This window comes from Dama dama, chromosome 15 (assembly GCF_033118175.1).
Source record: "Dama dama isolate Ldn47 chromosome 15, ASM3311817v1, whole genome shotgun sequence".
Classification (NCBI taxonomy): domain Eukaryota; kingdom Metazoa; phylum Chordata; class Mammalia; order Artiodactyla; family Cervidae; genus Dama; species Dama dama.
In genome coordinates this window covers 77,511,600-77,536,511 of record NC_083695.1, presented here as the reverse complement: position 1 = coordinate 77,536,511, position 24,912 = coordinate 77,511,600, and positions in this window count along the sequence as shown.

Here is a 24,912-nt window from a genome sequence, read left to right as displayed (position 1 = left end):
AAGACAAGCCCTCTGCACTTTATGGCTCATGTAGCTGAAGCTGCTTCAGAGTCACAGCTCCTTCGGCCCAGGGGTTGGGGGGTGCAGGAAGGGGCACCGGGCCAGCGGGTGGAGACCTCCCAGGAGGACTTGCTCCCATCTCTATCAGGCCCAAGCAACTTTCGCCTGAATGTTCTGGCATCTCTCTGATGCCCTCCCTGTCCTCTGGCAAAGGGTCTCCTCAGCAGGGGCTTGTCGCAGTGAATCCAGAAGGGAGTTGGACTTGCCTGTCACATCAGGCCCCAGCGGGCTGCACTGACCATTTGACCCAACCCACAGAGACAGGCCCACAGGCCCCTGTGGTCTTGAACACTAACCCCCAGCCGGCCGGGGCTTATAGTGCTGGGCCAACTCAAACATCTCAGTTAACAGTCAGGCATCTGTTGTGCACCAGGCTCTCTCCCTTGTAAGGGGGGAACGGGCACTCGGTCTGCGGAGGGAGGGAGGCAGCGGGATGGCTGCTCTAGTGCCCATCATCTGAGGCCACGGTGGACAGGGCCACGGGACCCCTCACAGATTTGCAGGGCTCCTGGGATGATTCAGGGGGACCCAGGACTAGCGCATCCATCAGAGAAGTGCTCACAGACCAGTGAGGCGCTCCCAGGGGAGAGGACAGAGACTGCGGGAGAACATGGGTCGTTCCTGGTGAAGTCGGGGTCATAGGAAAAGCAGGCGTGAGCCCCTAAAACACAGGGACACTGAGGTTTGCCCCTGGGATCCCGGGGTTCTCAGGGGAACACTGACATGGAGAGAAGGACACCCACCTGCAGAGGTCAAGAGCTGGAGGAGAGAGCTCTGGAAACTCTCACATGCTGTCCCACTTCCATGGAGCTGGGGAATGACCTCAGACCCTGGAGAACCCCAAGTACTAGTGCAGGTACCCACCCTCGTCTCTGTGAGAGGCTTCTGAAGAGGCCACGCCCCAAGAGGCAGGTCTGATTGCTTTCAGCCAATCATGGTAGTCCTTTGGGCTTAGATGGGTGATTCTGGCCAATGAGATGCAAGCCTGCTGGAGGGCCCCTGGGCAAGGTTTCCATGTCTGTAATAGCCACCTGTTGGCAACCACATGGATGTAGCACTTGGAGATACTGTATTCATCCAGTGATCCTGAGGAGTACCATTCTGGAGGCAGAGCTGACAGAAACTCAGAGCAAGTGGAGCTGGAGTTCAGGGGCCGGGGGCACTCCTCCCTGCCTCTGGACTCCTCCTTACGGACAGTAATAAATATCCTTATGCCCAAGTCCATCCACTCACAGTTTTGTTACTGGCAGCTGTGGACCTCCTAAGAGATTTAAGGACCCCTTGTCCTCTTCTGTGAAGAAAGCTGAACACCAAAAAACTGATGCTTTTGAATTGTTGTGTTGGAGAAGACTCTTGAGAGTCCCTTGGACTACAAGGAGATCCAACCAGTCCATCCTAAAGGAGATCAGTCCTGGGTGTTCATTGGAAGGACTGATGCTGAAGCTGAAACTCCAGTACTTTGGCCACCTCATGAGAAGAGTTGACTCATTGGAAAAGATCCTGATGCTGGGAGGGATTGGGGGAAGGAAGAGAAGAGGATTACAGAAGATGAGATGGCTGGATAGCATCACCGACTCAATGGACATGAGTTTGAGTAAATTCTGGGAGTTGGTGATGGACAGGGAGGCCTGGCGTGCTGTGATTCATGGGGTTGCAAAGACTCAGACACGACTGAGCAACTGAACTGAACTGAACTGTCCTCTCCTATCCCCACATCCTGCTTGAGGAACATCCAGAGTCTCCCCAAATTACGGTTGCCAAATAAAATGAAGGTTAGCAAGTAAAAATACATGACACCCAGTTAAATTTAAACTTCAGGTAAACAATGAATAATTTTTCTAGTATAAGTATGTCCTGTACTATAGTGGGCATATAGTTATCCTAAAAAATTATTCATTTTTTATCTGAAATTCAATTTTAACTTGGCATCTTATATTTTACCTGCAACTCCATGCCAAATCCATCATCTTCTCTTACCTAGATGTGGACTATGCTCCAAAATGGTCCCACTGTCCTAGGGGGCTTCTGGATGGCTGAGAAAGTGATTTGGGGGAATATTGTCTGAGAACTTCAAGCACCTGGGCCTCCTAATATGGAACACCAGAATTAGACAAATCACCTCCCCAGCCCCAGGCAGCCTGGGACCCTCCCATCCTACTGAGGGTGGGGCAGGGTGGGGAAGGGATGCTGCCATTTCCCTAACTCTTAGCAGGACCAAGAAGAATGAAGATTCACGCAAGAGGAAATGATGGAGGTCATTTCCCAAACTCACTCATCAGCTCAATCCAGTCTGCTTTCCCCCCACTCTCTTTCCACCTGCCTTCTTGGGAGAAGAGAGGTTTGGGGTATTGGACTGACAGGTGGGCCTCCACTGGAAGGATCAACTGTGTGGCTGGAGCCTACCCACTTGGGCAGCTCTAGGGAACCCCATCGCCTCCACCAGCAGCAGGCCGCTCACACAAGCGCCCCTTAATGACAGGGCCTGGGTCATGGTGATACTAATCAAATGAGCCTTGACTAACAGAGCTCACTGCCACCCTCTCTGTGATTCAGTTTCCTCTTCTGTGAAATGGGGAGAAGAAAAGCCCTTAGAGTTCACGACCACAGTTCACCACAAGGCAGTTAGAAAGCACAGCAGACAGAGCATTCCTGGGTGCCCACCTGTGAGGTCACAGTGTAGACAGGCTTCCTGGAGAAACCTCACAGAAGGCTAGGGGTATCCAAAAATGAAAACAACAGAGGGTAGGAGTGAGCCCTGGCCGTCTGCGGGGCAGAGAAGAAACCTTGATGCCTGGGTCCACCAAAGGGATGTCACGGAGGGAGGTCTCCTTACACTTGCTGGGGTGGAGGGAAAGGAACAGAAAGGAAACATTAAGTGTTTACTTGCTGCCCACTCATCTCCCAGCCCTCCTTTCCAACCAGACCCAGATTGACACTGGGATAGCCACCCTATATATATAAATACCGTGTGCTTTGGAAGAATTGAAACCTATAGCCCCAAGAGTAGGTCTGAACTGGGCTAAGCCATTCAGTACATTCCATCCCCTGGCCAAAGTCATTGGTCCCACGTGACCAAAGCCCATATGACCAAAGCCCATCCAATCAGAGGAATCCCTGAGACTCTCACCTGTGGCTATGAGCCCCTCAGGCTGTTGAGGCAGCCCCAGTCACTGTGCATCAGACATACATGGAAAGAACCTGGGTCCCTGGTGACATCATCGAGGCCCTGGATCAACCAGTCCTGCAACCAGCCCACCTCCAGACTTTCTGGTTACATGAGTCAAATATCACCTTTCACAATTAAACCTTTCAAGCTGGGTGGGTGTTCCATTCCTTACAATGATGGCAAAAGTTGTTACACGTATAATTAAGTGCTGGGCCCTGAATTAAGCTCTCTTTACACACTGTGCAATGTTGGAATTATCACTCACACTGCACAGAAGGGAAACCTGAGGCTCAGGGAAATGCAGTCATCAGCCCAAGGTCACACAGCTGGAAGTGGCAGAGCTAGCTCCAAGGTCTGGCTCCTGGCGTCTTCCTGCCAGTTCCTTTAGGCCCTGGGACAAACCAGCACCTTCACTGGACACTGTTGAGGCCGTTCCAGTGGGGGGATCTTGAGGACTTTGTCTTTTTCAGGAAAAGTTGGATAGGGCAGAGGTCTAGACTCTGGGCTGGTGGAGCCCTGACTTCCAATCCTGGCATCCTAATTAGTGGCTATGTGACCTTGGGCAAGGTGCTTCTACCTCCTGAGGCTCAGTTTCCCCATGTGGGAAGTCAGGGTTGAAATACAACCCCATTATTTCACCTGTTTTGTTGTTGTTCAGTCACTAAGTTGTGTCCAACTCTGCAACCCCATGAACTACAGCACCCCAGGCTTCCCTGCCCTTCACTCTCTCCCAGAGTTTGCTCACACTCATGTCCATTGAGTTGGTGATGCCATCCAACCATCTCAGAACCATCCCAGCCAACCATCTATTACTTACTTTAAAATGCTTAGGTATGAATTGTTGTTGTTGTTCAGTTGCCAAATTGTGTCAAACTCTTTGTGACCCCAAGGACTGTAGCTCACCAGGTTCCTGCATGGGATTTCCCAGGCAAGAATACTAGAGTGGGTAGCCATTCCCTTCTCCAGGGGATCTTCTAGACCCAGGGATCAAACCCCCGTCTCCTGCATTGTAGGTGGATTCTTCGCTGTTTGAGCCACCACGGAAGCCTGGTGTCTACCATGTCACTTCCCTCCTTCCTGTCCAGTGTCTGGGTCTCTTTCAGGCTCAGCACCCTGAGCACACCTCAGATGGACCAATGACAATCCAGTGAATGAACAAGTACTGAAAGCTTTCTGAGTCCAGGGCTGTTCTAAGCCCTTTGTATGTATTAACTCCAGGTACCATTACCATCCCCATTTGTCAGATGAGGAAACTGAGACACAGAGGCTAAATGACTTGCTGAAGCCTTTGAGACAGAGACTGCCATTCAATTCAATAGCTACTAATGAAGCACAGCTATTGAGCATTAGAATATGCCATTTTGAATCAGGATACACTATGAGTGCAAAATGCACTGCGGTGCAAAGTATAAACAAAAGAATGTAAAATAACTCATTAACAATTTTGTACTGATTATATGTTAAAATGATAATATTTTTGGTATATTGGATTAGATGAAACATTATTAAAATTAATTTCACTTGTTTCTGTTTACTTTTTTAACGTGGCTACTAGAATATTTTACTGGACAGCACTGCTTTGGGGCATAAATTGGGGGAACAGGACATGTAAACATTTGAGTCAGGGCCAACACTATTTATAGGCCTCCCTGGTGGCTGAGCTGTAAAGAATCTGCCTGCCAATGCAGGAGATGTGGGTTCGATCCCTGGGTCAAGAAGATCCTCTGGAGAAGAAAATGGCAACCTATTCCAGTGCTCTTGCCTGGGAAATCCCAGGGACAGAGGAGCCTGGTGGGCTATAGTCACAAAGAGTCAGATGCAACTAAGAGACTAAACAACAACACTGTTATGATGAAACTCATTTCGTATGACTTTCTGAGGTTGTATCTGCTTCCCAGACCTTTGGATGGTGGTATTCAAACTGTGCATTGGTTGACCCTCTCTGTTCATCCCACCTCTTTCCTGAGCCCTGAGAACTTGGAGGGGAGGCCTTGAGGGTAAAAGCCAGGGCATGGTGCTGAGTGCCCAGCAGGGCTTCCATTGAAATCAGTAGAGGATGATGGTGACCATGACATAAGTGAAATTCTTACTGTGTCTCTTTGGAGGAGAAGCCATGGAAGCCAGACCAGGCCCCATGAGGTGTCAGCCAGCCCAGTCGTATGGAGGCAGGTGAAGGAGGGCTCCAGAAACACTCACCGTGTCTGAGCTGTTTCTCTACTCCTGCTCAGCTCCAAGGGGCCCATGGACCCCCTCTCTTGCTGGCTATAGCCCTCCACGTCTGCCTGCTGTGCTCAAGATGGGGTGGGACGGTAGTTTTGGGGGTGTTGTTCTCTCTCCCCGTCCTGCCAGTAAGTCGGAGAGGCTGGGTATGAGAATGAAACGGGCCCAGAGCCCACCCAGCTCCAAAAGACACCACATGCTGCACAGACACACGTTAAGTGTACAAGTGCCCCAAGAAAGGAGAAACAGTGCATCAGCGCACTTTCCACGTTGCGTCCCCGATGGTGGCCAAGCCCTGCGCTGAGCACTGGATGGGGCTCAGCCTCGCAGAGCTGGGGTCTGGCTGAGGAGGGACGCGGTGGAGCACCCCCAACCCTGTGCGGAGCTCCAGGTGTCCTGGCCCCCACACGTGCTCTTCCTCACCTGGAACTGCAGCCCCACCTGACAAACCTCCCCTTCTTCCCTCAAGCCTCAGCTGGGTTCAGGCTCCCCCTCCCCTAGGATGCCATCTTCCCCATCCCCCAGTGGCCATGGCCCCTCAGTCTCAGTCACACAGCCACACCCAACGCCCACCTCCACTCAGGCCATCTCGCCAGCCCCAGGCTCACCAAGGGAGGACTAGAGACACAGCCCTGCCCAGCAGGCTAGCTCAGCTGTGATGTGAACGCAGGAAACAAGCCCTGTTTTCTCAGCCATCCCTCTTTTCTTCCAAACCCAAACTAGAGGGCATTTTATCAAGCACGTTTAATCACTGCTGTTCCCTTTTCTCTCATTACAACAAAGGTGATTTAAGCCCTGCCCTTGACAGGTTGGACTCAATGGGACTAGAAACTCAAGTCACTTTACAACACAGCCTGGAGTTCCTTCATCATCATGTCAGAATTCACCCCAATAAACCTTCACCCAGACCTTTCCATGAGCCAGGGACCCTGGCCACACTGCAGAGTCACATAGCTGTCCCCGATCTGTGGAGCCTGGTGGGCTTATAAGGGAACAGCTGCTGTATCCTGAGCTGTCTGTAACAGGGAACTGAACACCAGGCTGTGGGGAACAGATGATGCAGAAGCTGAGTCTGTCTGGAGGTATCAGGGAAGACTTCATAGAGGAGGTGACTAGGAGCCGTGCTGGGTCAACCCTCCCATCCGTGGTCACCCCACAGGCCCATGAAGTGACAAGCAGGTCATGTAGGACTGCGACGGGGGGGAGCTGGGGCAGTCTCCCTCCAGCCTTGGCCTGTGGGTCAGTGGGCTTCATTGCACATGCTCACTGCCCAGCACTCCCCTTCCTGGGTCCCCTGAATGCCTGCTGGGGTCCCTCTTCCTCTCAGTGTGACTGGGTCAGACCCTGCAGCTGGGTATCCAGTTGGGAAATTCCTGTACCATCTGCCTGATACAGGCTGGGACTGGCCACGCTCATGAACAGCACAAAAGCAAGAGAGTCACATGCCCAATGCCTCCCACTTTTCTCTCTTTCCAGCCTTCCAGCTCCTGCCCAGACCCATGACAAGGAGGCCACTGTACCCCATGGAGAGGGGGTCCCCAGGTTTCCATGGAGGGCCCTCAGTGATGCCCACAGCAGCTGTACCTTGAAGCCCAAGCCCTGCACTGCCCTGGCAGTACCAAACAGAGCTGGCCCCAGATTGGCAAATCACTAGGTAGCCCTTAAAAACTAGTTCTTCCTGAATTCAGAGGCTATCAGAGAGGACTTGGGATGGTGGTCCTCAGCCTTTCCTCCAATGCCCCAAGCCATTCAGTTCTGGCCCCAAACCTACCCAGCAAACTGAAAGTTATCAGAGAGGTGTCTCCACCCTGTCTAGGGACCATCTATGTTCTCGGCACACACCAGTGAGAGGCCATCCACCATCCCAAACAACTTACCCCAAATCTCCCAAAAATCACAGGACTTCTCCTGAAAGCAACTCCATTAAATATTCTCCATCACACTAAATTTCCAGCGGGATTCTTGTATTCCCTACAGATGCGGCTCCAGGCAGCTTCCTGGCTGGTCACATATCAATACTGGTAAGGTCCCAGGAGAATTCCCTTGGCACCACAGATCCACAAATGACAGTAATTATCTTGATGACACCAGGTCAGACCCTGGTCCATTGCAGCCACTTTTCTTCATTGCCCTTCACTGCTGAAAGGACAAACGATGTCTCTTGGCTCATCTAGAACAAACCAGAGACATCTACAGCAGGGCTATGTCTGTCCATGTCATGACTATTTATTGAATTAGTAGTTCCCAGCCAGCCTCCTTGACAGCATATTGAAAGACAGAAAAGATGGGGATGGTAAGGTAAAGAGGAGAGTGGAAGATTGCAAAATATATAGAGAGATGATGGTATATTAGCTATGAGAAATAATAGTATTATTAATATTACTGATAGTTACCATTTACTGTGCACTCAATACATACCTGGCTCTGAACTCACACACAGCATTCATTATCCCATCCCACCCAACCTGTGAAGGGATAGTATGATCCCCATTTTACAGATGAGGAAACTGAGGCTCAGAGAAGATTAGTGACAGTCCAGACATTCAACCAATAAGTGGAAAAACTTGGATACACACCCATGTTTGTCTGAACCTCAAGCTCGCCATATCCGTCTGGTTGCGGACACCAGTCCTGCCTCTATTGCTTCCTAACTTGGAGGGGTCCTGGGCCCACCTTTCCATCCCTTTCTGTTTTTTCAGTTGTAGCATGAGAATGATGCTGTGATCGATTAGCAATGCCAGTGATGGTACTTGTGCTAGCCCCTATTTGGGGGATTAACTTAAATTGCCCACTCCTACCTGTCCAGACTGTAGCCATTAAACCTTTAAAATAAAAGGTCAGTTGTCTCACACAGGGGTCCAATACGCTGTGCCCAACACAGCCCCCTGTACACTCCAGATTGGTTCAATCTCCATTCAGATTCGAGTGAACTTCCTGCAAAATATACGCCAACAGCTCCCCACTCCCTCCAGCAACACACATGACCTTTCAAATTCTGGACCCCACCTCCCCCCTAGTCTCCTCAGCACATGACCTTTCATACCTCCTTGAGTCTGTACATGCTGTTCCCTCTGCCTGGATCATGTCTTCCTTTCTTCTTAGGCTTTAAGACACAGCAATATGTCACCTCCTCTGTGAAGTCTTCCCTGATCCCTCCAGACTGACTCAGCCCCTCCAACATCTGTGGGCCCACAGCTTTGGGTATAGTTCCTTGTCGCAGAAGCACACATGTAAACAGACAACTCAAGAAAAGCATTTTGTAAACTGCAGAGGACTGACTACTGGGCAGCTCCTGGTTCCTGATGAATTAGTGAACTCCTCCAGTGGAGAAAATCACCCTCTTTGCTCCTCTCGGTCTAGAAGGCACTGGTTCCTCCTCTCCTCCTTAGAAATGCTTTCTGAAATAGACAAGCTCTGTGTCGAGCCCCAGTCGAACCAACTTCAGGCACCTCGAACCCTAACTCTTGATGTTCTTTCATTCACGGCTGCCCCCAGTGATTCAGAACAATCACGTGTCTCCTTGAGAAAGAAGGTTACACAGGGCCCCAACATGGGAGATGGCTGGATTTTTCCCATGTGAACGAGTGACACAAGATAGGAAAATAGAAATGGACAGAGGACTCCACCCCACGGCTGATTGGCCTCACTGAGCTAAAAAGGAGACGGGGTTTTATGACCCAGGCAAGAACAACAATGAATTGGCTTGTGGGGAGGAAAAGAGATGGCATTTTCTTGAGCTAAAAGGACTAAAAATAGTGTGAGGTTTTCCAAGAGGCTGCCGTGGTACTTCAGGATGTGGCTACGAAGCTTTTATTTCAATAGCAATTGGCGAGCTCAAAGCCAAGGCCATTCCCCGTGACAGTCATAGTGCCGGTGACAGACTGCTCACCCAGCTCCAGGGACCAGCAAGAGCTACAACTGCTCCCATCTCCCCATCTTCTCATGCGGTGATCCCCCTGGAATTCCCGCCCTTCTCCCCTACACTGGATCTCATCACCCCAAGCCCTGAGTTCCAACCACTTCTCTGAGCAGCGGCACTTCTCCAACATTTTCCACCAAAGCACCCCCCAGAGCAGAGAAGAAATTGTAATGGAAAGTTGGAGTGGGGAGGGGAGGGAAAGCTGAGAATTGCCTGTCAAGGCTTCCACAAGCATGAAATTCCCTCCAAATCTGTTTTATCCTAAGAATTTACAAAAGAACTCACTCTTCCAAAAAAAGAAAAATAGTCCAAGTTTCACTAAGTATTTAAAAATCAGTTTGTTCTCTGATCTCACAGTTATAGCGTTACCCCAGAAAGGAGAGCTGTGTTTACCTGTGACATCAAGAGCTCCGTGTGGCCAGTGCGTGGTGCCCCACAGGGACAGAATAAGGGCCTTCACAGAGGACCTCAGCCTTAGCGCTCCTTCAGCCACTGAAGTAAATCACCCATCCATCCATCCATCTGTCCATTCATCCATCCCTCCATCTGTCCATTCATCCACCTGTCCATTCTTCCATCCATCCATCCATCCATCCATCCATCCATTCATTCAACAGGCCTTTACTAAGCTCTTTTTAAATGCCTAGAACTAGTGATGAAGCCAGGAGGGTCACAGGCCTCCAGGAACTGTCTCATGGAAGAAACATGAGACGAGGCATTTCACAGATCTGTGACAAGTGTCCCACCAGGGAAAAACCAGAAGTTTGGGGAACAGGGGGGTGGGGATTGGAAAAGCCTTCCTTCCAGGGAAAACACAAGCCAGTCTGCACCCCACCTAACAGTTGAGATCCATGTGTCCTTGGGCAAGTCAGTGATCCACTCAGTTTCCTCACCTGTGAACTCTGTATAATAGCTTCGCACGGTTTTCACTGGGACTAAATGAGTTATTCAGTGCAAAGTGCTTCCTCCTAAGTGTTCAATAAATATGATATATTAAGCTGAGGCCAGAAGAATGGATGGAATTGGGCTGCAGGGATGGGGCCGAGATAAAGAAGCAGGGAGAAAAAGAGTGTGTTCCAGACAGAGGGAACGACATGTTTAAGAACAATTATTCAATAAATATTTGAACTCATAAATTCTTTAAGGGAAATGAGAATAATACAATCTCCGTAAGCCACGTCCTTTATCTATTGTTCCCTGGAATGAATGTTTGTGTGTGCGTGTGTGTGTGTGTGTCTGTGTGTGTGTCTGTGTGTGTGTATGTAGCTGGGTGGCACCACAGCCAGGCAGCCACAGGCGAGCCCGCTTCATTTTTCTAACCAGGTCGTCAGATTCTTAGGGCAGAGATTGAGTCTTCTCCTCTTGAAGTCTCATGGCCCAGAGCCTTTAACTCCCGTGGCTTCTCAATGTCCCCCTCTAACCCTGTCGGGGCCCCCACCATTTTCCTAGTGACTGTTTAGAGGCCAGGGGTGGCTGATTCATATCAATGTATGACAAAACCCACTGAAATGTTGTGAAGTGATTGGCCTCCAACTAATAAAAAAAAAAAAAAAGTTAAAAAAAAAAATAAATAAAAGAAAAAAAAAAAATAGAGGCCAGGGGTCTGTTATTGCAGGGAGGGGAGTATGGATACAAATAACATGTTTGACTGATCACCACCTGCCCTCCTGCAAAAACAGATGAAGCTTGAAGGTTCAGTAGGCGACCTGAACTTAAATCCTGGGAAGTGCCTCCTCTGCCTCCTCTTTCTGCTCTATCACCACCACTTCCAGCCTGGGGAAAGGCCTTGGCCAAGACCACTGGAGAGAGCGCGTGAATGACCTGAGAAATACAGGCAGGGGGGCAAAGAGCCTTGAACTGTTGGTCAGAAGGCCTGGAGTCAAGTCCCCGCTCTGTCAGCTAATAGCTCTGTGACCTGGGGTCGGTCACCTGGGACTCCAGCCCAGAGAGCACTCTGGGGTCCCACAACAAACTGGTTTGGGGCATAGGGGTAATGCCATAGGGAAACCAACCATTCTGGCTTTCCTGGGACCGAGGGATTCCCTGGGATTCAGGACTTGCACGCCAAGGTCAGGAAAGTCTCAGACACACAGGGATGAGATGGTTGCTCACGGCCTTGGTTCTCCCCCTTGGTTGCGGCTCCTCCCCCGCCCCCCCCAACTCCGTGCCCCCTCCCACCCCCCCACCCCCCTCACAGCCCTGACAGCAGGGAAGGCTGGTCCATGCCACTCTCCAGAGTCTTGGGGCAATGGGATTCATGACAACCCCAGTTGGCACTGAGCCCTCTACTCCTCCCCACAAGAGCTCATTGGGCTCATCAACCTGATGCTGACCCGGTTAGTCAATGCAGGGGCGAGAGGCTGCAGGGTGGTCTCAACTGGGCCCCCACCCCACCACACCGGGAGCTCTAGGAGAGCCCCCCGGGCCTCTGCTCAGACCTGCACAGGCTACCCTGCCATGGAGATCACCGCAGGCACCCTGCTGCCCTATTGGAGAGACATGCTGTGTTTTCAGTTACAGTCCCCGTTTCTTTCCTGGTTCGGGCTCGAATGCCAGGCTATATTAGGTCATGCTGAGCCGGCCCTGTTGTGCTTTCTCATTAGCCGCATCACATCGTATTTTTAGGGGCAGCCAAGACCAAGACAATGCCAGAGGGCTGCTTTTCTTCCTGAGTTCCCAAACACCACCTCCATAAAAAGATTATGCTGGGAGGTCCAAGGGCCCCCGTAGCTGCTGCTGCAGACAGGCTCTGAGAAGAGGGGCAAGTGACTGGATGGACCAGAGGCAACGAGGGAAGTGGCCCTTCTGCCTGTCTTTTCATCCACTTCAGCCACCTACAATTACCACCCCAAAGCCACATGGAGTTCCTGGTTTCTCATGCCCTGGGACAAAAGGACAGAGATCCAAGACTCTTGTGGGGACCAGAGCACCTTCCCTAGAGCAGCCTCTTCTGCTCCTCCCATCTTTTTGCAGATCCAGAGCACTGCAATGTGAGGTTCCCGTACTCCAGGGTCTGCCCTGTCCCTCACCACTACAGCAGGAACATTAAAGCTTGCAAATCGCTGCCTCCTCCGTGGTCTCATCTGACTTAGCTGTGAGGGTGGTGGTAAGATACCTATTTTACAGACGGGGAAATTGAGGCAAAAGGGAGATGATGTGTCCAAGCCACAGAGGAGTAAGGAGGAGGATTGGCCTCCATGTGGCCCCAGGGGCTCGGCTCAGCTCAGAGCCGGACCCAGATGCCCATTTTTGCCCACACCTGTGAATTTCCACTTGTCTCTGTCTTCTGTTCCTGTCCAGTCTTAGATCAGTCTGTCTCTCTCCCTCCTTACAGACACAGACACACACACACACACACACACACACACACACACACACACACACACACACGTGTACACAGATGAGTTGGGATCCAGCATCCGAGAGACCCCTATGCCATCTCAGGTTGGAGGGGGAAGGGTGAGTCTGTTCCTCCAGGGAATTTTGCATGGAGCCAATGTGTAAGGACAGAGGGTGAGGGGTGGCTCCCGGGGAGGGCACAGTGGTCATCATGGGACTGAGATAATAGGAAATGAAGGCCCATTTCAATGCAGCCGTTTTGAGAACAGGCTTCCCTGGTGGTTCAGATGGCAAAGAATCCACCTGCAATGCAGGAGACCCAGGTTCCATCCCTGGGTCGGGAAGATCCCTTGGAGGAGGGCATGGCAACCACTCCAGTATTCTTGCCTGGAGAATCCCATGGACAGAGGAGCCTGGTGGGCTGCAGTCCATGGGGTTGCAAAGAGTCAGACATGACTGAGCAGCCAAGCACAGCTCACACAGCTTTGAGAACAGGGCTGGTACCTTCAAGATTCCTTCGTCCATGAGATCCTCAGGATAAGACTGCAGACAGAGGCGCAGGACCACCTCCAGACGTGTTCCATGCTCTCTGAGCAAGCGGGGCCAAGGCAAACCATTTGCCCACAGCTCTTTGACTTCCAGCCCGTTCACGTCAATCACAGGTCCTGGGTCAGGACATAGACCACCCAGCAGGGCTGGCCCCAGGGAAGGGCACCAGACCAGCAGGTCAGTCCACCTCGTGTAAGTGGCTGCAGTCACTTTCGCTTCCACCTCAAGCCATGAGTCCAGGCTGACTCTTTGGAGGCTCAGTGCAGCCCTGGGGCACCTGAACACAGACTGGACTACAGAGCAGGCATTTAGCCTCCAGCTTTCACTGGCCACTTCCTCCCTCTTCTGGCTCCTCCACCTCCACCTCCCCTCCCACACCCAACTTCTGCCCTCAGACTCTTCCTTCACATTCAGTGGCCACCCCCACCCCCCGGAGAGCAAAGGCCCAGGACCAAAAGGCGATACTAAACACCCTCTACATGCCGGGTGCTGCAATAGATGCTAGGGGTCGGGGGAGAAGGAGAGGTGGATTTGCAAAGAAGTGAAGCACAGTCTTGAGCCTACCCAGTGGTTTCTGGCTAGTTTGAGAGGAAGAAAAGGCTCAGAGACCCACCCCTATGAAACCAAATAACAGGGCAAAACAAATATCCAGAATTCATCCCTGTACCTAGTGGAAGCAACACAGAAAAAGATCCTAAGTGAGGAAAAAAACATGTAGGAATTTTAAGAGCTGGTGAGACCCCAGGTTATCTAGGAAAAATGAGAGAATTGTGGTTCCCAGACACTCCACTCCCTCTGGAATCAGTTTGTAGGGAACACAGGTCTGCAGACCCCAGTATACATGCTCTTGACCACAAGGCTTCCTCATTTTTCACTGGACTCACCTTCACACATTATTGGCACTTACAGGATTCATGCCCAATCACTGTTGCACAATTTTGAAGGCTGATCATCTATAAAAATGTCAAAAGAGGCAGAACGTAAATGCAGAAAGTTGGAAACCCAAACGGCCCATGCTCTCAGCTCATATCATTTCACTTTGCCAACTAGATCAAAGAAGAATATTCCCAAAACTCAACACACAAAAATACACACGCATTCCAACAACTCCTAAATCCTTTTCCTGGAAGACTTACCCATGAAATAAATCACTGGATGGCCACAGCTCCTATTCAGAAACGGTCAGGATGTAGGTCATGAACTCGGTTGCCTTCAGTGCTCATGACTGGGTTGCAGCATTTGCTCAGCCAGGGAACTGTTATGAGAACAACTGCTCTGTCCTCTTTTAGCAACACATGAAGAATAAGCTGGATCCTGGAAGCCCAGGGGACCAGAAATCTTCTACTTCCTACCCACAGCATAGAATTCCAGGAATCAATGGATGATTGAAAGTTCCTCTCCACTCATCCAAGGAGCTGTACCAACTCATCTTATACATTCAACCTGTTGGCTCCCATAAAACAACAAACAACAAGTGGGTTATGGGTTTCCAACTTTCAGACAAGTTCAAAGAACTGATTAAGGCTATTGAAAACCAAAAGCAACGTAATCAACACAGTTCGGATTAGATAGCTGATCCTAACACAAGGACCAAGTGACTCCCAATTAAAGAAGCAAAACTACTAAACGCACTTCAAAGTCAGGCAGCCTTCGAAGACGCAGACATAGAGAACAGACGTGTGGACACAGTGTGGGAAGGAGAGGGCGGGATGAGCTGAGAGAGTAGCAGGAAACATCTATATTACCATGGCTAATATAGACAGCCAGTGGGAATTTGCGGTGTGACACAGGGCGCTCAGCCCCGTGCTCTGTGACACCCTAGCGGGGTGGGATGGGAGGGAGGTTCAAGAGGGAGGGGACACGTGTATTCCTGTGTCTGATTCATGTTGATGTATGGCAGAAACCAGCACGATGTTGTAAAGCAATTATCCTCCAATAAAGTTTTTTTTTTTTTTTTTTAAATCATGCAGCCTTTGAGAATATTGATGAGGTGACTTTGACCCAAAGGTCACAGGGCTGGCTCCATTAGGATTTTCTCTGTGGCAAGTGACAGAAAACCCAGTTGAGATTGGCTTAAATAAAAGCAAGGGAATTTAATGGCTTATGAAACAATTTTTTAAGTCTGGAGGCAGGTCTTACTTCACATTCATCTGGGTTGAGGGCTAAACTGATGTCACCAAGATTCCACCCCTCTCAGACTCTGCCATCTACCATAGTGAACCCAGGTGATAAGTGAACTCAGCCGGTCCCAACAACACCAGCAAAAGTCTTCTGGCTCTGATGGGTTCAGAGGTGGGACCATGACTACGGTGTTCTGAATGTTTGCATCCACTCAAAATGTGTATGTTAAAACTCTAACCCCCAATATGATGGTATCAGGAGGTGGGGCATTGGGAGATGTGCAGGGCATGAGGTCAGAGCCCTGATGAATGGCATTCGTGTTCCTCTAAAAAGGATCCTGGAAAGTTCTCTTGCCACTTCTGCCCCAGGAGGATACAACCCTTCAGCCCAGAAGAGGGTCCTCACCCAACCACGTTGGCCCCTGGATATTGGGCCCTCTAGCCTCCAGGTCTGTGAGAAATAAATTTTTGTTGTTTACAAACCACTCAGTCTGTGGTGTCATAGTCCGTATCACAGCAGTGTGAAGGGACTAGGGCAATGATGGTGATGTGCAGAAGGTCAAACAAACTGTCTGAGTCCAGGAAGAGCTTGGACTTGGAGCCTCACAAAAGGCACCCTACATCTACTGCCTCCCTCCACCTTGCTCCCATGGTTGTATACCCCTCCACTCCCCCACCATGGGAACTGCCCAGGTTCAGCTTGGCACATGAGCCCAGTAGCGTATGAGTCACCCCTGTCTCCATCCTAGTAAGGCCCCAGGGACTGGGTCAGGGAGGCATGCCCAAGACATTCTGCACGTGTTTCTGGGACAGAGAGCAGGCATCACTGTCACTGAGCAAGTATCATCAAGAGGAGCCAAAACCCAGAGGACAATAGCATGTGCCCAAACTGAAACAAAATAAATTGAGAGTCAGTGACCATGTTGGCTGCCAGGACAGCCAGCCATCAGACACGAGGGTGTAGGCAAGTGAGCTGCAGTGAGTGGTTCGGGACCAAGACTGTGAACAGCTGCTTGCAGGTGAGGCAGTGTGATGATAGGGAGGCCCAGATCCTGCCAGGTGCAGACCGCATGACAGAGAACCCAGAGTGGCTACTAATGCGGGCCCAGCGTGACCCTGACTTTGAGGCTCTCCTCTCGCAGTCTCCATGGAGAGTGGCAGGGAGCAGCTGAGTCACCCAGAGCAAAGGAAAGGCTGGTGTCTGCTGCACACACAAAAGACCATTGGGATGTGATTGGGAAGCACTGAACCACATGAACTGATCAGTTCTGAGCATTTTCTGGTCCTTACTTGCCAAGTCAGGGCCAGTCTCAATGAGCTGAGACCAGCTTTTGTGTTTGGGCTAAAAGCTGGGGCAGGAAAACCTACCCCCACTAACTCCACTGTCCTGAGTACAGACAAACTCCTAGATCACCATTCTGTTTTAAACCTGTCTAAAATGGGTAGTTAGGCTTCCCTGGTAGCTCAGCTGGTAAAGAATCTGCCTGCAATGCAGGAGACCCCAGTTCGATTCCTTGGTCGGCAAGACCCCTGAAGAAGGGATAGGCTACCCACTCCAGTATTCTTGGGCTTCCCTGGTGGCTCAGGTGGTAAAGAATCCGCCTGCAATGAGGGAGACCTGGATTCGATCCCTGAGTTGAGAAGATCCCCTGGAGGAGAGCATGGCAACCCACTCCAGTATTCTTGCCTGGAGAATCCCCATGGACAGAGGATCCTGATGGGCTACAGTCCATGGGGTTGCAAATAGTCAGCCACAACTGAGCAACCATGTACATAATGGTTATACACACACACACACACACACACGCACACACACACATATTTGCAGAATGAAATGGCTAGGCCACAGTACCCAGATATCTGATTCAACATTATCCAAGATGTCTCTGAAAAGATGTTTGTTATTTTTTTTAAAGATAAGATTAACATTTAAATCAGTAGACTTTGAGTAAAGCAGACTGCCATCCATGTGGTGGGTCTCACCCGTCTGCTAGAGCCTCAAGGGAAAAAGACTGACCTCCCCCGAGCAAGAGGGGACTTGGTTGGCAGACCACCTGTGAACTCAAACTGTAGCTCTTTGCTGGACCTCCAGCCTGCCAGCCTACCCTATAGATACTGACCTTGCCAGCTTCCACAATTGTGTGTCAATTCTCTAAAATTAATCTTTATAGATAGGCAGCTGTCCTGTGCTTATTCACTTCAGTCATGTCTGACTCTTTGCCACCCCATGGTCCATAGCCCACCAGGCTCCTCTGTCCACGGGATTCTCCATAGGTTGGAGTGGGTTGCCATGCCCTCCTCCAGGGGATCGTCCCAACCCAGGGATTGAACCCAGGTCTCCCACAGTGCAGGGGGATTCTTTACTGTCTGAGCCACCAGGGGAAGCTAAGAGTACTGGAGTGGCTAGCCTATCCCTTCTCCAGGGGATCTTCCTGACCCACAGATCGAACCCGGGTCTCCTGCATTGCAGGCAGATTCTGTACCAGCTGAGCTACCAGGGAAGCCCATAGATTGGCAGATATATAGATAAATTCACAGATACAGAGACATACACATACAAACATCGTACCGCTTCTGTGTCTGGAGAACCCTGACTAATACACCATCTCTCTGGGTTTAAAAGCTGACACCCTTTTCCATATTCCCAAGCACTCATCCCACTGCCAAATGAGAGGTATATAGATATATAAAGACAAATGGGTAGATCGATAGATAGATATTGGGTTGGCCAAAAAGTTCATTTGGGGTTTTTTGTAAGATATTATGGAAAAACCCCAATGAACTTTTTGGCCAATTGGTAGGTAGGTAGGTGGGTAGATAATAGATAGAAGATAGATAATATTAACAGAGAGAGAGAGAGAGAGATACAGTACTGCCCTTTGTGCCCTCCATCACATCACACATCATTCACTCACTGTATCTGACAAATGTTTACTGGGTACCTACTATGGGTTTCCGGTGCCGAAGATTCAGCAGATAACATAGCTCCTCCCCCTTCAGAACTTAAACTCTCAAACATATAAAACATGTAGAAATGAAATGATAACCAGGCCATGACATTGTGGGAAAGGGTAATATATTACCCATTTTTCAGAGGACTGTGAGGTTCTGGAAAATGAAACGTGTCCAAATTTATACAGACAGCCAGAGATAGAGCCACCGTGAAACTCCATGTCTAACACCAATGTCCAAGCCCCTCTTATCCAGGTGCTGGAGAAGTTGGGAGAACTTTAGGCAAGGTGGGGCTGAAAGGGGAGAGATCATTCCAAAAGCAAAATAACCACATTTCTCATGCTTTCCTCTTGGTTTATGTCTGAAACTCTTCTGACAAAAGTTCCCCCATGATGTGGGTCCAGTAGTGTTGGTGAAGACACCAGTCTTTGGCCCCAAGCCATTTGAGCAAGAAGAAAGAGTGGTGGAAAGATGCTCCCTCAGAGCCTTGAAGGATGGGCTGGGCTGAAGGCAAGCCCAGGAGCAGCCCCTCTGAGCAGCAGCACAGTACCCTCCCCACACAGCCCCACTGGCCACCTTCATGAACAGAGACGGATGTCAAAAAAGAGTCAGACCCGAGGTTTAAGCCCTGAAATAACTGATGTCAAATCCCAGGTTCCTCCCATTACTAACATTAAAGAGTGCGGCAGTGTAGCTTGGCTTTAATGTTTAGGTGTGATTTTGCTAGGAAGCCAGGGAAGAATGGTGTGGTTTTCCACTTGTAGGAGAAGCAAAGTCATGGAGGCAAGGACAAGACTGCTATCATCAGAATACAGTAAAGCAGCCTGGGGTGCAGCAAGGCAGGAAGGAGCACTAACCTGGCCATCAGAAGACGTCAGTTTCAGGGCTGCTTCAGAAGAAACCATGCGGTCACTATGGATCTGATCTGGGTCTTGAAGTTCGTCCAGTTCTATCCTCTTGCTCTAATAAAGAACACAAGGTCTTCCTTTCATCCGGCTGGAAAGAGAGAAAGCTAAGAGCCTGATATGTCAAATCACCATCACAAATCTCCCTAAAACTGCAGTTCAGAGGGCATGATGCTGGCACCACCCAAACTGACCAGCCCAGCCCGGCTCAGCTTAGAGCAGCTTCACGAGCAAAAACAAGCCTCCAGCTTCCACGCTGGGGCAAAAAAGACTGGCAGTATTGGTTTCTATGGGCTTCCCAGGTGGCGCTAGTGGTAAAGAACCCACTTGTTAATGCAGAAGACATAAGAAACAAGGTCTCAGTCCCTGGGCCAGGAAGATCCCCTGGAAGAGGGCATGGCAACCCACTCTAGTATTCTTGCCTGGAGAATCCCATGGGCAGAGGAGCCTGGTGGGTTACAGTCCATAGGGTCACAAAGTGTCAGACACAACTGAAGCAATTTAGCACACACACATTTGTCTCAGCCCTACATGAGCACTGGCCTGGGCAATTGACTAAAATGCTAGCAACCATCATCTCCAAGTTACAGGTGGGGAAAATGAGGCTGGTCATCTGTTGATGGTTAAAATCAAGGGGATGTGCTGGAACCAGGATTACAATCAGGTCTTCTGACTCCCAAGTCTTAACTTTAAAGTGTCCTTCTCAGAAATTCCAGCCATTCCCTCCAAGACCCGGACTCATTCTCTAGGAACTTCTGGGAGAGACAGGTCACTGGCAAATAATAAGCACATGTTGAAAGTGTGGGGACTAAAAAGTCTATAAGCAATAAATGCTGGAGAGGGTGTGGAGAAAAGGGAACCCTCTTACACTGTTGGTAGGAATGCAAACTAGTACAGCCACTATGGAGAACAGTGTGGAGATTCCTTAAAAAACTGGAAATAGAACTGCCATATGACCCAGCAATCCCACTGCTGGGCATACACACCGAGGAAACCAGATCTGAAAGAGACACGTGCACCCCAATGTTCATCGCAGCACTGTTTATAATAGCCAGGACATGGAAGCAACCTAGATACCCATCAGCAGACGAATGGATAAGGAAGCTATGGCACATATACACAATGGAATATTACTCAGCCATTAAAAAGAATTCATTTGAATCAGTTCTAATGAGATGGATGAAACTGGAGCCCATCATACAGAGTGAAGTAAGCCAGAAAGATAAAGACCAATACAGTATACTAACACATATATACGGAATTTAGAAAGATGGTAACGATAACCCTATATGCAAAAAAGAAAAAGAGACACAGATGTACAGAAGAGACTTTTGGACTCTGTGGGAGAAGGCGAGGGTGGGATATTCTGAGAGAATAGCATTGAAACAAGCATACTATCAAGGGTGAAACAGATCACCAGCCCAGGTGGATGCATGAGACAAGTGCTCAGGGCTGGTGCACTGGGAAGACCCAGAGGGATGGGATGGGGAGGGAGGTGGGAGGGGGGGATCAGGATGGGGAACACATGTAAATCCATGGCTGATTCATGTCAATGTATGGCAAAAACCACTACAATATTGTAAAGTAATTGGCCTCCAACTAATAAAAATAAATGAAAAAAAAAAGAAAGTGTAGGGACTAGATTTCAAGCAAACGATCAGGTATGGAATGTCAGAGGGAGGGGCGCACAGGCGCCATGGGTCTGCAGCTGAAAGTGCCTCATAGCAGGCAGAGTAGACAGGTGTGCCCAGTTACAGATTTCCAGAACTTGCAAACAGAGAGCTTTTCTCCTAGAGGGGCCTGGTTAAGCCTAGTGCAGGAATGGGGGCGGGGGGGGGGGGGGAGTCCCGGATTTCTGGCTTATCAGATCTTCTGGTCCAAGCAGAATCCACAGGGCACTGAGGGCCTCCAAGTCTCATGCTCTCGCATTGCCAATGAGCCTTTGCAGGGGGCGGGGGGGCCTCAGGGGACACACAGACTGCTATTCTCATGGCCTCCTCTAATCCTCCCTGATCATGGTAAAGATAAGGCATGTGTGTACGTGCAATTGCTCAGTCCTGACTCTTTGCGAGCCTATTGACTATAGCCAACTAAGCTCCTCTGTCCACGGGATTCTCCAGGCAAGAATACTGGAGTGGGTTGCCATGCCCTCCTCCTCCAGCGGATCTTCCTGACCCAGGGATCAAACCTGCCTCTCTCAAGTCTCCTGCATTGGCAGGCAGGTTCTTTACCACTAGCGCCACTTGGGAAGCCCCAGAGATAAGGCTGCTGAGGTTCAAACCACGCAGGGAGTCAGACCAGGTCACATGACCAGATCTACAGCCCACCAAGATGGACTGAATTAACCCTTCAAGATGGTTTCAGGTAACCAGAAACAGGAAGCTCTGAGCCTGGGAATCACCCTCTAGAGATGGAAATCCACAGAGGGTGGGGGCGGTGGGGTACAGTATTTTGCCAGCAAAGACTTCTCTGAAATCCCAGTGTCTGGGTCTGCACCGAGTCTGGCACTGCCTTCAGGTGACCTCAGGGCAGGCAGGGGCCCTGGACTTTCCAAGCAACTATCGTCTCTTTGCTACTGCTCCTGAGACACACCTCACCCCATCAGTCCCCACCCAGCAGCCAGAATATCGTTCCAAACAAAAACCCTCTGATCACTTTCATCCTCTGCTCCAAATCCCTCCAGTGGCTCCGCATTGCCCTCGAGATGAATCTTTCCAGGTGGCTGTGTGGTCTGGTCCAACCCTCTCCAACCTCTGGGCCCTCCTGTCAGTCTCTCAGGACATGCGGTCCAAGCAGGGTGGACTTCTTTTAGTGACCTGAACAAATGGCACTCCTCTCTCAGCCCCAGCCCCTTTGCCAGACCTACTTGCCCATCCCTCTGCTCTCATCCAGGGGTCACTTCTCTAGGCCCCTCCCCTGACACCTAGCCCAGGCCAGGTCCCCCTCAGTGAGTCCCTGTCTCCCGCCTTTGTCAACCTGCTTACCACTCCCCTGTACCCACTTAATATCTGTCTCTCCCTCAAAAGAAGAAGCTCTGCGAGGTCAAGACCCTAATTATCTTACCACTCTATCCCCAGCACCAAGCACGAATGGAGCACTATCGGTGGTCTTCGTTTGGGAACAGCTCCAAAACATCGTTGAGTGAATGAATGAATGGAGAAAGGCATCTATCATGCATTAAAACTCTCAGTGCCTCCTCTGAGGTTTGTCATTGTTGTTGTTTAGTCATGAAGTCGTGTCCAACTCTCTGAGACCCCATGGACTGTAGCCTGCCAGGCTCCTCTGTCCATGGAATTCTCCAGGCAACAATACTAGAGTGGGTTGCTGCTTTCTCCTCCAGGGATCTTCCCGACCCAGGGAATGAAGCTGTGTCTTCTACATGGGCAGACAAATTCTTTACCTCTGAGCCACTGGGAAAGCCACCTCTGGGGCTAATGGCATGAAAAAGAATTCTGAAGGTGTGTATCTGTGAGCAGGAAGGCTAAGAGGTACCATCAGGAGCTGGGTAAGGAACAGCCAGATCCCCAGTGTACCCAGGGCACACACAGATGGGGTCACTGACCTGGGCCAGTGCCCACCCCTCCTCACCAAGGCCCCAGTCTGCTGGTCATCACTGCCAGGCAGCCCGGTGTCTGCTTCTTGGCCTCCTAAGTTGGGCCTCACAGGCATGAGGACCGTCTATAGAGAACTTAGGTCAAAGGGTGGCTGTGGCTCTCTCTCACCTGATGGGCCCGCTGGCAGGCGTGTGGGTCTGTGTGTCTGTGTTTGTGCCTGGTCTGATCTGCTCATAACAACCCCGATATACCCCCTCCCATCCACGAAGTCGGGGAGGAAGGAGGGCCTCTGAGTTTTCCTTCGACATCTGCCCAGTGGCCCACAGAGCTGGCTGTGGACACAGTGAAGAAGCTGGGTGCTGGCCTCCCTCCAGTCTGTTTCCCCAAGAGTGGCATCACTCAGACTTTCTCAGACAGTGGGTTCTGTGCTGGATGGTGCCCACCTACCCCGTGACTACCGCCTCTGCCGTTGCCCACCTGCTCTGAGCCCTGGGCGGCGGCCGGTGTGAGTACCGGGGTTGAGGGCAGAGGAGGTGCTATCCCGCAGGCTCTCTCCCTGCCCACCAGCTACAGTGACCCTGACCAATGGCACCTTCCAGACATCCTCCCTGCAAACTGCAACTCTAATATTTGAGTTACAGCCCTCTCCCCTCAGCCCCCCGGCTCCTGACAGCTCCAGGGTGTGTCTCCGCTTCTTGGTGGTTTCACCCTGCTGCGCCTTGTACTAACAGAGTGCCCTCTTAACCCCTCACCACTTACCTTCTCAGTGAACCATCTTGTTTTTCTCAGATGCAAATTTCAAAGAGGGCCAAGTTCCTGCCCTTGAGCAGAACTGAAAGAGCCTGACAGGCCTCTCCCAATGGCCTTCCACACCCTCCTGAGGTCCCTGGGGTCAGACACCCTTCCACGGAGGACAGGACAGCCCGCTGCTAAGGAAACTGCAAAGAACCAGTGCCGGCATCTCCAGAATGGCCCACCCCTCCTCCCAGCCTCCTCCTCTGGCTCAGCTCCACTGCTTGGTAGGGGAGCAGGACTGCAGCGTGGGGGGCGAGGGTGAGGTGGGGGGGCCTCATCTAAGGCGAGGACAGCAGAGAGCAGAGACGGCAATTCACAGACGCTTAAAACCCATCAACAGAAAAGTCTGCTGAGACCCCTCAGCCTAGCAAGATCCAACAAGTGTTTCTGCACACACCATTCACTGAGATGCTCCATAAAAAAAATGAAATTCTGCAGTCCAGGGAGTTTGGGAAACCTAACACACCATATCATCTCCTCTCGGAGAATCACAACCCACACTGGCATAGTCAAGACAGAATACCAAAAGAAAAAGTACCTGTTAAAGATTGGTTTTTGTTTTTGCTTTCTTTCTGGCCACACTGCACATGGGATCCTAGTTCCCTGATCAGGAATCGAAACCTCGCCCCTCACATTGGAAGCATGGAGCCTTAACCACTGAACCCCCAAGGAAGCCTTGAAAAGGTACCTGTTGTTAAAGGTCACTGAACCAGCATTTCATCAGCTATTAATAGATGATGTGGATGGATAAAGAGGCTGATGATAGATGGGAGATAGAGACTGAGGTTAATTTTTATAGTTATATAAGTACAATGAAACACAGTTTTAAATAGCAGGAATCCAGACCAACCATTTTCATTTTATAAATGAAGTCATGGGGGTTCAGAAAAGCTTTTACCCAAGGTCACACCACTGGTAAAAGGTGAAGACAGCACTGGAACCCAGGCCTCCTGATGCCTAGTCCAGGCTTTTTCCAACAGGTCCTATTTCCTTTTTTTGCTTGACTCTAAACCCCAGGACTTCTGGTAATCAAAGAGATTGATGCTATTTTCAAGACAGACCCTGGTGTTTGTGATTAAGCTCAGTGACTTCACAGGGCTTCCCTTGCAGGCATGCCCTCTGCTGAGGAAGGCGCCCTTTCCTGCATCCCAGACTCAGGGTCAACCGCGGGGGGTGGCAGGGCCCAGGGCAGAGGCCTGCAGGTGAGGATGACGTTGAGCCCTGACTCTGGATAACAGATCCTGCCGCCCTGGCGGCTCACACAGTGAAGATATCCGCCTGCAGTGCGGGAGACCTGGATTTGATCCCTGGGTTGAGAAGATCTCCTGGAAGA